The 16,952-nt window shown below is 39.2% G+C and overlaps 1 long non-coding RNA gene across 1 annotated transcript; it reads left to right on the forward strand.

The window, feature by feature from the left end:
* The first annotated feature begins 5,323 nt into the window (after positions 1-5,323).
* On the forward strand, positions 5,324-8,887 carry LOC121551961. The gene is made up of 3 exons (XR_005997124.1): positions 5,324-5,409; positions 8,559-8,631; positions 8,808-8,887. It is a non-coding gene; the product is annotated as an uncharacterized LOC121551961 (long non-coding RNA).
* The last annotated feature ends 8,065 nt before the right edge of the window (positions 8,888-16,952 follow it).

Below are 16,952 nucleotides of genomic sequence, written 5' to 3' on the forward strand. Positions count from 1 at the left end.
AAGATGAGAGAGGCCTGTAATTTTCATCATAGGTACATGTCAACTATGACAGACAAAATGACAAAAAAAAATCCAGAAAATCACATTGTAGGATTTTTAAGGAATTTATTTGCAAATTATGTTGGAAAATAAGTATTTGGTCAATAACAAACGTTTCTCAATACTTTGTTATGTACCCTTTGTTGGCAATGACACAGGTCAAACGTTTTCTGTAAGTCTTCACACGGTTTTCACACACTGTTGCTGGTATTTTGGCCCATTCCTCCATGCAGATCTCCTCTAGAGCAGTGATGTTTTGGGGCTGTCGCTGGGCAACACAGACTTTCAACTCCCTCCAAAGATTTTCTATGGGGTTGAGATCTGGAGACTGGCTAGGCCACTCCAGGACCTTGAAATTCTTCTTACGAAGCCACTCCTTCGTTGCCCGGGCGGTGTGTTTGGGATCATTGTCATGCTGAAAGACCCAGCCACGTTTCATCTTCAATGCCCTTGCTGATGGAAGGAGGTTTTCACTCAAAATCTCACGATACATGGCCCCATTCATTCTTTCCTTTACACGGATCAGTCGTCCTGGTCCCTTTGCAGAAAAAACAGCCCCAAAGCATGATGTTTCCACCCCCATGCTTCACAGTAGGTATGGTGTTCTTTGGATGCAACTCAGCATTCTTTGTCCTCCAAACACGACGAGTTGAGTTTTTACCAAAAAGTTCTATTTTGGTTTCATCTGACCATATGACATTCTCCCAATCCTCTTCTGGATCATCCAAATGCACTCTAGCAAACTTCAGACGGGCCTGGACATGTACTGGCTTAAGCAGGGGGACACGTCTGGCACTGCAGGATTTTAGTCCCTGGCGGCGTAGTGTGTTACTGATGGTAGGCTTTGTTACTTTGGTCCCAGCTCTCTGCAGGTCATTCACTAGGTCCCCCCGTGTGGTTCTGGGATTTTTGCTCACCGTTCTTGTGATCATTTTGACCCCACGGGGTGAGATCTTGCATGGAGCCCCAGATCGAGGGAGATTATCAGTGGTCTTGTATGTCTTCCATTTCCTAATAATTGCTCCCACAGTTGATTTCTTCAAACCAAGCTGCTTACCTATTGCAGATGCAGTCTTCCAGCCTGGTGCAGGTCTACAATTTTGTTTCTGGTGTCCTTTGACAGCTCTTTGGTCTTGGCCATAGTGGAGTTTGGAGTGTGACTGTTTGAAGTTGTGGACAGGTGTCTTTTACACTGATAACAAGTTCAAACAGGTGCCATTAATACAGGTAACGAGTGGAGGACAGAGGAGCCTCTTAAAGAAGAAGTTACAGGTCTGTGAGAGCCAGAAATCTTGCTTGTTTGTAGGGGACCAAATACTTATTTTCCACCATAATTTGCAAATAAAATCATTAAAAACCCTACAATGTGATTTTCTGGAAAAAAAAATCTCAATTTGTCTGTCATAGTTGACGTGTACCTATGATGAAAATTACAGGCCTCTCTCATCTTTTTAAGTGGGAGAACTTGCACAATTGGTGGCTGACTAAATACTTTTTTTTCCCACTGTAACTGCTCCAGCTCCTTCAAATTGGATGGGTTCCCCTGCTGTACAGCAATCTTTAAGTCATACTACAGATTCTCAATTGGATTGAGGTCTGGGCTTTGACTAGGCCATTCCAAGACATTTAAATGTTTCCCCTTAAACCACTCAAGTGTTGCTTTAGCAGAATGCTTAGGGTCAATGTCCTGCTGGAAGGTGAACCTCCGTCCCAGTCTCAAATCTCTGGAAGACTGAAACAGGTTTCCTTCAAGAATGTCCCTGTATTTAGCGCCATCCATCATTCCTTAAATTCTGACCAGTTTCCCAGTCCCTGCCGATGAAAAACATCCCCACAGCATGATGCAGCCACCACCATGTTTGAAAATATGAAGAGTGGTACTCATTTTTACATTTTAGTAGACGCTCTTATCAAGAGCGACTTACAGTTAGTGAGTGCATATATATATTTTTTTATACTGGCCCCCCGTGGGAATCGAACCCACAACCCTGGCGTTGCAAATGCCATGCTCTACCAACTGAGCTACATCCCTGCCGGCCATTCCCTCCCCTACCCTGGGCCAATTGTGCGCCGTCCCATGGGTCTCCTGGTCGCGGCCGGCTACGACAGAGCCTGGATTCAAACCAGGATCTCTAGTGGCACAGCTAGCACTGCGATGCAGTGCCTTAGACCACTGCGCCACTCGGGAACTAAGTGATGTGTTGCGTTGGATTTGCCTCAAACATAACGCTTTTATTCAGGATAACATTTTCATTTCTTTGCCACATTTTTTTGCAGTATAATGTTAGTGCCTTGTTGCAAACAGGATGCATGTTTTGGATAATTTTTTATTCTGTCCAGGCTTCCTTTTTTTCACTCTTTCATTTAGGTTAGTATTGTGGAGTAACTACAATGTGGTTGATCCATCCTTAGTTTTCTCATATCAGAACCATTAACAACCACTAAATGTTTTAAAATCACCATTGGCCTCATGGTGAAATCCACAAGCAGTTTTCTTCCTCTCCGGCAACTGAGTTAGGAAGGACACCTTTATCTTTGTAGTGACTGGGGGTATTGATACACCATCCACGTTGTAATTAATAACCTCACAATACTCATATGTTTTTAGTTTTTTTTACACATGTACCAATAGAACCTTCCTTGCAAGGCATTGAAAATACTCCCTGGTCTTTGTGGTTCAATCTGTTTGATTGAAGGACCTTACAGATAATTGTATATGTGGGGTACAGAGATGAGGTAGTCATTCAAATATCATGTTAACCACTATTATTATTTTATTGAATGAGTCCATGCAACCTATGTGATTTTTACTCCTGAACTTATGTAGGCTTTCCATAACAAAGTTTTTGAATACTTATTGACTCAAGACATTTCAGCTTTTCATTTTTTACTAAACATGCAATATTCAGAAATCCCTTCGCTATTTCCTGGTTGTAAAAATTCTAATAGTTCGCCTAACTCCAGTTTATGTGACAAAACAATCAGTAATTAAACCGCAAGGCACTGCATCTCAGTGCTTGAGGCGTCACTACAGACCCCCTGGTTCGATTCCAGGCTGTATCACGCACAATTGTGGCGCACAATTGGCCCAGCGACGTCCGGGTTCGGCCGGTGTAGGCCGTCATTGTAAATAAGAATTTGTCCTTAACTGACTTGCTCAGTGACACAAAATCTCATCTTAATAATTTTTAAATCAGTCTGTAACACAAAATAATGTGGAAAAGGTAAAGGGGTGTGAATAATTTCTGAAGACAATACAAAAACACTTTTTTTAAGGCAAAAAGTTAGCTTTTGGAGAAAGTAGCCATATAAACAAATCCATAGACTGTAAACCACTTGTAATTTAGGTGAACTATCCCTTCAACTTAAATGAGTGTCTTTTTTAACATGTTTTTCTATCTGAAAGGAAACTGTGTTGAAGGCAAAACTAATCTGTGACATCCGTGAGAAAAAGAAAAAAATCTACTCCACTCTAACCGAGTCAGTAAAGGACACCATGCATCGATGCTACATAAGTAAGCCTTGAAATTGACCTTGTTGGGGGTATATATATATTTTTAAGTTTAATTTAATTTAAAAAATACATTTGATAAAGGAATGAATTTGGCACATACTACTACTATAGCCCATAGAAACACATTCATAAGCCCATGCAAAAAAACGGATATCTCTAGCTTAAACTAACAGATTTTGATGAGGATTTTTTAATTATGTTACATAGATTGATGCACCGGTGCAATACAGTATTGTGGCCTAGTCATGGAAATTATAATGATATTTGGGAAGTAACAAGTTTTCTAAAATATTTAAAATATATTAATAGCAGATGAAGTCATACAATGCTTATGGAAACAATATGATGACTGTGTTTTAGGGGCATCAGAGCATACAGGAAAAGATGCTCTGAAAAGGATGAAAGATGAGCTACATCATCACATGAAGAATAACAACATTTTCCAGAAGGCCAAGGAAGATATGCTGGGTTGTTTAATCAACCTGAAGGTTTGGCACATTCGGGGCCGGATAGCATATGATAGCAAAATGTGTAGAATTTTTGGAAATTTGCTTTAAAACTGCAAAGTGTTCTCTCAGATTCATGGCAAAATGTGTACAATAGCAGGAAATTTCCTTTAGAACTGCAACATTGTCTCTCAGATTCATGGCAAAATGTGTACAATAGCAGGAAATTTGCTTTAAAACTGTTAGAAAAAAAATCTAATCGTCATGGCAAAATGTGGACGAGCATGAGCTAAGCTATAAAACAACAATTTTTTTCCTCTGTCCCATGGCAAAAAATGTAGAATTGCAGGTAATTGGCTTTAAAACTGCTAAATTTTCTCTTAGCCTCATGACAAAATGTAAAATAGCATTATAAAACTACACATTTTTCTCTCTGCAACATGGCAAAATGTGTTGAAATGCAGTAAGTTAGCTGACATTGTACAGTATTGTTAGAAACATGTATTAAAGTGTCACTCCACGATGATACAATGATACAAAATACAGATTTTTTTATCACATTGTGGACCCCTCAAATTGAGTTGAGACACTAAAAACAATCATAGTCAAACATGGTACAGGCATCCTCTATAATGAATTACACCATCTATACACATGTATGTATAAAAAAAAAGGTCAATAAAAGGACAATTAGGCACTTAAAAATAAACGTATTCGTTGGATGATAGGATGTCAGACTTTGGGTCAGGCATTTACATTATTGTTACCTGATAAAATTTCACATCATTTATTATTTTCATTAAGGCTGTTAAAATGTTCATTTTGGTTGGACAGTTGACAAAAAAGATTATCCCTAATTTAGTTTAATAACCCACAGTAAACCAAGGCATGGCGTTAGGTTTCAATGGAACCATTGTTGCCAAAAGTACACATACACGTTTATCTAGGGGAGTGTTTTGTATCGACCAGTCTCACTAGAGAGAGGGGCCACTCCACATCTACATTTTTCAAAGGAGCTTTGATATTGCTTGGATAAAACAGTACGTACATAGGGTTTTGTCCCAAAAGTGCATTTAAAAAGCAGGTTATGGGTGCATTTTCTGATGGGTTAAGTTTAGTACTCCTCTTGGGATCTACATGTTTCCACATGTCACCATAGCAGTTATGATCGCACTTGCTGAATTCAAATATTTGCGGCCAAAATGCACTCAAGAAGTAGCTAGTTTATGAACACCTGGTGCACAGCATTTAGACTTGGTTGTGGTAAAGTACAATCATCCCTTAGTATGAGAGTGGACTAAATAATATTTTCTGTCCTACATTAGGAACACATCGTGATGCAGCTGAAGTGCAAACTACAAGAATCAATGGATCTCTCACTCAAGACCCCCAACAGCTCGTTCCTCCCAGGTAAATGAAACAGACCAAATGCTTTACCTATTCCAATATAGTTAAAGTCAAGTACTCATCAGAACAAGTCTGGAAACCATGTCCACTTTATCTTGAGCTGCATTTAGCTTGTGTCATAAGTACATGTGTGAACCCTACTTACATTTCAGAACCACAATATTTGAAAGAAGATGCATAATTTGTTTTTCAGCAAAACTTTAGCCATGCCACTTGTTTTGGTGTACAGTTGAAGGATGGGGCTGGGGAAATGTAACCCATATCAAATTTGTAGAGAGCATTCTTAATGCAAGGACTGACAATCCATGACATCCATTTGATAGTTTTAAAGTAACAGTCCAGTTTTTCCAGATTTCTATGAAACATGACCTATAATTAATTACAAAAGGAGTGAAATATGTTTTACTTAAAAAATAAATGAAAAAGTATGTTAAAAGCAGATTTTCTGTTTTGGAATGGTATGGGTGTATCCCAATAACAGAATGGTGTGGGCGTATACTGGTCATTCAAAATATTAATGTGAGTAGACCCCTGATTGGCCTACTCATCCTATAATATGTTGTTAAAAATGCTTGCTATTTCCTCATACAGGATGATGTCTGAGGATGACCTCATCCTCTATGAAGAAAGAGCAAGCATTTTTTAAGTTTGAGGTGGGGGGGTTTAAGTGTTTTTCAGTTTTTCTCTGCTTTATGCTTTGTCCCAAATATGAGTCTGGGATGAGCCAACAACATTATTTGGGTATGAGTTAACAGAATATTGACTTTTAAAAGTGAGATATTCACTTGACAGATACTTAATAACACTTTGACACATACGATCACATATTTATGATCATTGATGAGTGGTCCCTGCAGCGTACCATCGCAGATATGTGATTGGAACAGTAGCAACAAAACGTATGATAAAACAAACACATCTAAACAGCATTGTTGTCTGAAAAGCATGTAAACTATGTTTTGAACTGATGGGAAATAAAGGTCTTCACAACTTTATTCCTCAATTTCACCTTTTATTGTAAAAGATAAATATGAACTTCATCATCTAAGCATCACACGGAACACATCCACAGCCAAACATATTCCATAAACCAGTCTAAATAACAGGTTGCACTGACAAAAAAACAAAGCATAAGTTAGTGACCTAACAGCTAGATTTGTTTACAATGTATCACATCTTTGCTGAGCACAAGGGAGAAATTAGAAATCAGTTAAGCTAACAGCAGCTAAATTATTTATGATGGCAGCCATGTTTGTTTGTTTGACAAGCGAAAACTCCCTATCCCAGGATGCCATTCACTAAAACTCAAATAAACAAAGTCAAAGTCAAAGATGGCTGAAAATATTAACTTAGTTTGGCCACTTTTCAGCATATTACAAATATTTGATGTACTTGTTACAGTGTATACAAGAACCGGAGCACATGACTTGACAAGTCATTTACAGTTTTTAGAAATCACAAAGCAAGTAAAATGTTATCACCTCAAAGATCATCACCCCAAATAAAAGCCTAACCGTAGCGCGAAAGCTAAACAGGGATGAAACCATTTTAGGGAGGTTTGTGAGGGGGTTCATTTAATTTGAAGGGGGTTTTCAAGTCCATGGGGGGTAGAAATGGGGGAAGGTATCGTGGGGGGATATGATGCAGGAATTATTACTATGACGGGGGATTTATCAATAAATGAGGGGCAAACACAGGAGAAGTCTATAAGATAAATACAAATAAAACCCTGGAAAGGGGGTCTGAGCTGGCAACCCTGAGGTACCATAGTTACAATCTGATGCCACGATCAAAACAACTGGCAACTTAGAACTCGGAAATCTCTGAGTTCCGACTTCAGTGCATTCAAGACAACTGGGAACTCTGAAAAAAACTAGCTCTGACTGGGAAAAATAGTTTCCAACGGTCATCTAACTCGGAAATCCAACTCGGGAACTCTGGCCTCTTTCTAGACCTCTTACTTTCCGACCTGTAAGATCACTGACATCATGAGTTGACCTTGTATTATTCAGAGTTCCGAGTTGTCTTGAAAGCACCATAACTCAGTCGAGTGAACCATCCCTTAACCTCGTTTTGTTATAACATCTTTGGTGTGACGGACGCTTACGTGACACAAGAATATATTGTATGATGTCAACAAACATGGAGCCACACAACTGGCAAATAACTTATCATTAGCATAATCAGTACAACCTTCAAAAAATTATTTTACACACATATGTGTCCATTACAATCTATGCAAGAATCAAAATGCATGATTTGTTATCATTACTTGAAAATGTGAATAAAACAGTAAATACATTATGCTCCATGCATACATACATTATACTACAGTAGAAACGACAACATGATATAAGGAAAGTAAGGCAATTACTTTGATAGGAACACATGTCCAAAGTATCTGTAAGGAAAACAACAATGAAGCCAATGCGAGCGCCAGCCAGAAAATGTGCCAGGTGGGAAAGGTTTGTGCAAGACCTGTTCTGACTAGAGATGCACAAATGTCTGCATACTTGATCTGGGGAAACACTGGGAAAGTGCTTGGCCTCTCGTCGAAGAGAGAAGTTTGTCGGGCTCAGTTAAGCCTCAAACATAAATTGTCCGCAACAGTGAAATGGGCGACTTCTTATGTGAATTAATGAGTAGCCGGAACACACCTCAATTCAAACTGTTAGAAAATAAAACTTTCAAATAATTTGAAATTGACAAGTTGAAACATAGCCTATAGATAATTAGCAGGCAGCATGCCTTGGTTTGAGGGCAGCGCGGGTTAAGTGTCCTGTTGCATAAAATCACATTTTGGAACAGTGAGTGCATTCTGATATCACGCGCATAAAAAAACTCCCGCTGGGGGTGACCGTTAGAGATATTTTGAACTCAAAAATATATGTTGAAGATTACTTGAATCAGCCTCAACAAACATCAGCTAACTTTAGCCTCCACAGGCTAACAATCAACAGAAGTGATGGAGAAATTTGAGCATGTTTTGTTTTCTTAAATGACCAATACACCTTTAAGTAACATCAAACCAAATACAGAGTTGATTTTGAGTTGATTTCAGGTGATTTGGCCACCATATAACATCAAGTTGTAAAATCCTGAACTTCCCCTTTAAAAGCTGATGCTTGTCCTGAATTATTTTTCTTATGCAGATGATGTCACTGTGGAGTATAACAAGATGAAGATGTGCTATGAGAAACTGATGGATTGCAAGCCTACATATCGGTAACTATTGATCACTGAAACTTCCACTACTTTATCATGGCCTTTTCCTGTGGTCATGATTACCACTAATCAATTCCACACAGAATCTACAAAGACATTACGTCAAGAGTGTTTGACTCTTTTGATTTAAAAAAGGAGTTTACAACTGTCACCTTTGCCCTTTGTCTGCCTTGCAGGCTCCAATGCCCCAAGGCAGGTATTTGGACATGCAGTTCTACTGGACTGGTGTTTCTGATGGAAGGGAAGGGAGATGTGGTTTCCATGATGACTCAATGGGACAGGAGCCTGCTGGGCTCCAGGATACCAGCAGGACCCCTATTCAGCATTGACTGCCCTGAACAGTCTGTCCGCCAACTGCATCTCCCACACTGTATGTGTGATGGTAAGTGATGGATCACTGTATGTGTGATGGTAAGTGATGCGTCACTGTATGTGTGATGATAAGTGATGCATCACTGTATGTGTGATGGTAAGTGATGCATAATTTCTAATAATACAATAATAAAAGGGGTATGACATGATACTACCACTGAATAATACATTCAATAATAATACATAATTTGGTGAGACTTACAGTCAATTAAAGCATTGTTCTTATTCTGCAGGGGAGAATGACATTTTGTCTGTGGCCCATATTATTGATGGCAACATGGAGATTTTTCATCCATTCAAGACAACTGCTACACATGTGATTGTAAACATCACACACCTCTCCCTCTTTGGCCTCATTAGAAATAGTTTCTCCTTCCACCCGGTCCAAAGCCAGGTGCTGCTGTTCCTCCAACCACAAGGGAACAGACCTCAGAAGTGCATACTGAATGTTTTTTTGTTGCCCAACAATGTACCACTTTGTGAGGTAATATTTACAGTATCAAGGAAATCATTATGTACACTGCAAGAGCTGTTTGGTACACTGAGAATGTAAACCTACAGTGGCTTCAGAAAGTATTCACACCCCATGCCTTTTTCCAAGTTTTGTTGTCTCACAGCCTAAATTTTAAATTCATTAAATTGAGATTTTGTGTCACTGGCCTACACACAATACCCCATAATGTCAAAGTGGAAATATGTTTTTCGAAATTGTTACTAATTTATACAACATCTAAGCTGAAATGTATTTTACATTTACCAGACGCTCTTATCCAGAGCGACATATAGGGTTAAGTGCTTTGCTCAAGGGCACTTCGGCAGATTGTTCACCCAGTCGGTGGCTCAGAGATTTGAACCAGCGACCTTTCAGTTATTGGCCCACTAGGATACCTGAGTCAATAACTATTCAACCCCTTTGTTATGGCAAGCCTAAACAAGTTCAGGAGTAAACATGTGCATAACAAGTCACATAAGTGGCATGGACTCACTCTGTATGCAATAATAGTGTTTAACATTATTTTTTTATGACTACCTCATCTCTGTACCCCACACAAACTGTATTATTTTTAAGGTTCCTCAGTTGAGTAGTGAATTTCAAACAGATTCAACCACAAAGATCAGGGAGGTTTTACAATGTCTCGCAAAGAAGGGCACCTATTAGTATATGGGTAACCATAAAAAAAGCATACATTGAATCTTCATTTGAGCGTGGTGAAGTTCTTAATTACAATTTGGATGGTGTATGAAGAGGCTGTGATAGGATAAAACTGAGGTTACTTCATAATACTAACCTAAATGACAGAGTGAAAAGAAGGAAGTCTGTACAGAATACAAATATTCCAAAACATGTATCCTGTTTTCAATACGGCATTAAAGTAAAAGCGTTATGTTTGGGGCAAATCCAACACAACACATCACTGAGTACCACTCTTCAAGCATGGGGGTGGCTGCATCATGTTATGAATATGCTTATTATCGTCAAGGACCGTGGAGTTTTTTAGGATGAAAAGAAATGGAATAGAGCTAAGCACAGGCAAAATCCTAGAGGAAAACCTGGTTCAGGCAGCTTTCCAATAGACACTGGGAGACAAATTCACCTTTCAGCAGGACAATAACCTTAAACGCAAGGCCAAATACACACTGGAGTTGCTTACCAAGACAACATTGAATGTTCCTGAGTGGCCTAGTTACAGTTTTTACTTAAATCGGCTTGAAAATCTATCGCAAGACTTGAAAATGATCAACAACCAACTTGAAAGAGCTTGAATAATTCTCTAAAGAATAATGTGCAAATATTGTACAATCCAGGTGTGCAAAGCTCGTAGAGAGTTACCCAGAAAGATTCACAGCTGTAATCACTGCCAAAGGTGATTCTAACATGTATTGAAATGTCAGAAGTTTGATTTCGAAAATTGATCTTATTGAAATTATGGCTTCTCAAACTAAATCTGAAATTGTGATAATTATTGAGACTTGGTAAAAAAAAGTATGTGCCAGACTCTGACATGTCTCTAAATGGATATAATGTTTATAGATCTGACAGATCTAGCAGAGTTGGGGCTGTTGCCATATTCATAAAGAACAACTTGAATGTTACCATTTGTATCACCACCTCTGTCCTTAAGCAATTTGTATGCCTTGGTAATAATCCCCAACTAACGTTAGCTGGCGTTTATCGCCCTCCCTCTGCCCTCCTAATTGCTCTTAGCAAATTATCTGACTTGCTGTCTAACTTGCTGTCTAACTATACTATACTAATTATACTAATTATTAATATTGGGTGATTTTTAACCTGGATTGGTTGATGCCAGTATCAGACAAATATATTTGTACTGGGTTAAATGTAACTCCAATGATAGCTAAATCAACCTGCCCCAACTTAAAACACCCTGAAAAATCTACTATTTTTTATATAATTCTGACAAACGCCCCTCATAAGTATACAGCCAATGGAATCTTTGCTAACGAGCTCAGTGACCATTGTCCCATTGCCTGCATTAGAGATACTAAGCTACCTAGATTATGTCCACGCATTATTACAAAGATAACAATTTTAACTTTCAATGAACAACATTTCCTGTATGACCTGGGATTGTGTGATTGGGAGGGTGTGTCCTCTATCGTCTAAAATATTTAATGAAAGAAATTTAGCTTGGGCTTGGGCTAAGGCTAGATTGACTGATTCTTCCTGTGACTGGCAGTCCTTCAGACATTTGAGAAATAGATGTCTTGCTCTAGTTAGAAAAGCAAAGTCAATATACTTCTTGAATTGTGTGTCTGAGAGTGGTGGAAATCCAGCATAATTCTGGAAAGTGGACAAATCTTTGAGAAAAAAAACTCAACCCCCCCCATTGCCCTAGCAGGTTATGACAGCCTCTGGTTATGACAGCCTCTAGTCCCATAACAGACAAAAATGACATTTGTGGGGCTTTTAATAACCATTTTGCCTCAGCTAGCCATCTTTTTGAAGAAATGGTTTCTGAAAATACCTCAAGCTCCACTAGAGGGAGGCCTTTATTCACCTCTCAGCAAATAGTAGAGAATGATGCACTTCCAGGCACTCACTCTTTATTTTTTCATTTTAATGATTTTATGCCAATGATGTATTAAGTGCCCTGCAAAAAAAAAATATATGTAAAAAATATAGATTGGATCTGATTCACTTGATCCCTTTCTACTGCAGCTTTTTGCTCCCCTCATTGTAGAACCTTTGACCCACCATTTTAATTTAACAATTGCTTCTGGTGCTATCCCTAAGATCCGGAAGGTGGCGCATGTCCTCCCTCTTTACAAAGGTGTGGATCCTTCTGCCATGGATAACTACCGCCCAATCTCTAAACTATCTTGCCTTGCAAAAATATTAGAATCACTGGCAAACTCTCAGCTAAGAACTTCAAATTGTATTCTTAATGTGTACCAGTCTGGTTTTAGACATATCGCTCTATCAGCAGATACGCTTCAATTATATATTAAATTGCTTAGATCATAGGAATCACTGTGCTGAGATATTTATAGATCTATCCAAGGCTTTTGATACCGTCGACCACTCCCTACTCATTCAAAGGTTGTCTGAAATGCGCCTTGACCAGGCGTCTTGCAAGTGGTTTGGGAACTATCTGTCAGACAGGACACAATTTGTGCTTTCTGATGGTGTTAAGTCAAGTTACCTCAATATTACTAAAGGTGTCTGACAGGGGTCGATTTTGGGACCTGTCCTCTTTTCTACTTTTATAAAAAATATTGGTCTATCAGCAAAAACCTGTACGCAGATGACACTGTTATGTACGATATTGCCCCATGGCTTAACAGGCTATGTTGTAGCTGCAATCTGATTTTGTTGTCTTGCAGAAAGTCCTTGTCAATTTGAAATTGGTACATAATGCTGGAAAAACTAAATGTATGCTGTTTTCTAATTATCATATAAATATTTCAGATTACTTACATATTTATGCATCGAGCAGGTTCCAGCCTATAAATATCAGGGCTTTTAGACTGACAATAAATTGACGTTTAAAATACACAAATTACTCAAGTAAAAGTGAAAGTCACCCAGTAAAATAAAATACTAATTAAGTAAAAGTCAAAAAGTATTTGGTTTAAAATATACCTAAGTATCAAAAGTAAATGTAATCGCTAAAATATACGTAAGTATCAAAAGTAAAAGTAAAAGTATAAATCATTTCAAATTCCTTATATTAAGCAAGCCAGACGGCACCATCTTCTTGTTTTTCTTATAATTTACGGATAGCTAGGGGGACACTTCCCAACACTCAGACATAATTTACAAACGAAGTATTTGTGTTTAGTGAATCCGCCAGACCAGGGATGTTCTCTTGATAAGTGCGTGAATTAGACAATTTTCCTGTCCTGCTAAGCATTCAACATGTAATGAGTACTTTTGGGTGTCGGGGAAAATGTAAGGAGTAAAAAGTACATTATTTTATTTTGGAATGTAGTGGAGTAAAAGTAAAAGTTGACAAAAATATAAATAGTAAAGTAAAGTACAGATACCAAAAGAAACGACTTAAGTTAGTACTTTACACCACTGCCCTTTGCTTTATCACAGGTGACAGTTTTAATACGCATCACTGTGTCCTGTATCAAAAGGTTGGTCCTCATTAATGTCCCATATGTCACTTCATTACTCCCTCTTTGTTTACAAATCTATACTACACAAACTTCTGACTCACTTAATTTCATTGCTGAAGTATAAAAACATGAGCTACCAAACCTTTCACAGGGTTGGTTAACTCTTAAGGTTCCTCGGGTCTCCACCTAATTAGGTAAATCCGCTTTTAGTTTTAATGCGCCCCACTGCTGGAACAATCTACAGATCTCATTCAAATGTGATGTTCTGGTGCCACTCAGGCAGTTTAGTGTTGATTGAGGACTTAGTAGCTGAGAAATGCAACTGTTGTTTGTGATTGTGTTTTTGCTTTTCTGGTGCATTTTAACATGTATTTATGGATGTGTAGTTTAAATGTGTATATTGTATCATGCTGTGTATTGTGTACACAGGGCTCAACTGGAAATGAGACCCTCGGTCTCAGGGTTGTGAATAAATTTGCAAACATTTCTAAAAACATTTTCACTCTGCCATTATGGGGTTTTGTGTGTAGATGGGTGAGAAAAAAATGATTTTAATCCGTTATGAATTCAGGATTTAACACAACAAAATGTGGAATAAATTATGGGGTATGAATACTTTCTGAAGGCACTGTAGCTATTGCTATAGCTGGATAAATGGTGGTAAAATGGCTCATTACCGTTACTTGATTTCTCTCAGAACTGTTAGTATGAACGTATTTGATCAGTTTGCCGTGAAGTAATGCACCTATATTCTTCAAAGGTGGAACGTCAACAGAGAGGGAGTACTTTCATTCAAACCAGCTCCAACTGCACATTGACTCCTAGAGGAAAATATGGTCTCTGCTGTGAGCTGGTGGCAAATTCTAGGATACAGCCAAAAGTAAGCATGGCCATCACATACAACCATACAGTCCTATATACAGTGGGGAGAACAAGTATTTGATACACTGCCGATTTTGCAGGTTTTCCTACTTACAAAGCATGTAGAGGTCTGTAATTTTTATCATAGGTACACTTCAACTGTGAGAGACGGAATCAAAAAAATCCAGAAAATCACATTGTATGATTTTAAAGTAATTAATTTGCATTTTATTGCATGGCATAAGTATTTGATACATCCGAAAAGCAGAACTTAATATTTGGTACAGAAACCTTTGTTTGCAATTACAGAGATCATACGTTTCCAGTAGGTCTTGACCAGGTTTGCACACACTGCTGCAGGGATTTTGTCCCACTCCTCCATACAGACCTTCTCCAGATCCTTCAGGTTTCAGGGCTGTTGCTGGGCAATACGGACTTTCAGCTCCCTCCAAAGATTTTCTATTGGGTTCAGGTCTGGAGACTGACTAGGCCACTCCAGGACCTTGAGATGCTTCTTACGGAGCCACTCCTTAGTTTCCCTGGCTGTGTGTTTCGGGTCGTTTTCATGCTGGAAGACCCAGCCACGACCCATCTTCAATGCTCTTACTGAGGGAAGGTTGTTGGCAAAGATCTCGCGATACATGGCCCCATCCATCCTCCCCTCAATACGGTGCAGTCGTCCTGTCTCCTTTGCAGAAAAGCATCCCCAAAGAATGATGTTTCCACCTCCATGCTTCACGGTTGGGATGGTGTTCTTGGGGTTGTACTCATCCTTCTTCTTCCTCCAAACACAGCGAGTGGAGTTTAGACCAAAAAGCTCTATTTTTGTCTCATCAGACCACATGACCTTCTCCCATTCCTCCTCTGGATCATCCAGATGGTCATTGGCAAACTTCAAACGGGCCTGGACATGCGGCAATTGTGCAAGTTCTCCCACTTAAAAAGACGAGAGAGGCCTGTAATTTTCATCATAGGTACACGTCAACTATGACAGACAAATTGAGAATTTATTTTCCAGAAAATCACATTGTAGGATTTTTAATGAATTTATTTGCAAATTATGGTGGAAAATAAGTATTTGGTCACCTACAAACAAGCAATATTTCTGGCTCTCACAGACCTGTAACTTCTTCTTTAAGAGGCTCCTCTGTCCTTCACTCGTTACCTGTATTAATGGCACCTGTTTGAACTTGTTATCAGTATAAAAGACCCCTGTCCACAACCTCAAACAGTCACACTCCAAACTCCACTATGGCCAAGACCAAAGAGCTGTCAAAGGACACCAGAAACAAAATTGTAGACCTGCACCAGGCTGGGAAGACTGAATCTGCAATAGGTAAGCAGCTTGGTTTGAAGAAATCAACTGTGGGAGCAATTATTAGGAAATGGAAGACATACAAGACCACTGATAATCTCCCTCGATCTGGGACTCCAAGCAAGATCTCACCCCGTGGGGTCAAAATGATCACAAGAACGGTGAGCAAAAATCCCAGAACCACACGGGGGGACCTAGTGAATGACCTGCAGAGAGCTGGGACCAAAGTAACAAAGCCTACCATCAGTAACACACTACGCCGCCAGGGACTCAAATCCTGCAGTGCCAGACGTGTCCCCCTGCTTAAGCCAGTACATGTCCAGGCCCGTCTGAAGTTTGCTAGAGTGCATTTGGATGATCCAGAAGAGGATTGGGAGAATGTCATATGGTCAGATGAAACCAAAATAGAACTTTTTGGTAAAAACTCAACTCGTTGTGTTTGGAGGACAAAGAATGCTGAGTTGCATCCAAAGAACACCATACCTACTGTGAAGCATGGGGGTGGAAACATCATGCTTTGGGTCTGTTTTTCTGCAAAGGGACCAGGACGACTGATCCGTGTAATGGAAAGAATGAATGGGGCCATGTATCGTGAGATTTTGAGTGAAAACCTCCTTCCATCAGCAAGGGCATTGAAGATTAAACGTGGCTGGGTCTTTCAGCATGACAATGATCCCAAACACACCGCCCGGGCAACGAAGGAGTGGCTTCGTAAGAAGCATTTCAAGGTCCTGGAGTGGCCTAGCCAGTCTCCAGATCTCAACCCCATAGAGTTGAAAGTCCGTGTTGCCCAGCGACAGCCCCAAAACATCACTGCTCTAGAGGAGATCTGCATGGAGGAACGGGCCAAAATACCAGCAACAGTGTGTGAAAACCTTGTGAAGACTTACAGAAAACGTTTGACCTGTGTCATTGCCAACAAAGGGTATATAACAAAGTATTGAGAAACATTTGTTATTGGCAAAATACTTATTTTCCACCATAATTTGCAAATAAATTCATAAAAAATCCTACAATGTGATTTTCTGGAAATGTTTTCTCATTTTGTCTGTCATAGTTGACGTGTACCTATGATGAAAATTACAGGCCTCTCTCATCTTTTTAAGTGGGAGAACTTGCACAATTGGTGGCTGACTAAATACTTTTTTTCCCCACTGTATTCCTTTGTAATGTGCTATTACTGGTT

Source organism: Coregonus clupeaformis, chromosome 35 (assembly GCF_020615455.1).
Source record: "Coregonus clupeaformis isolate EN_2021a chromosome 35, ASM2061545v1, whole genome shotgun sequence".
Classification (NCBI taxonomy): Eukaryota; Metazoa; Chordata; class Actinopteri; order Salmoniformes; family Salmonidae; genus Coregonus; species Coregonus clupeaformis.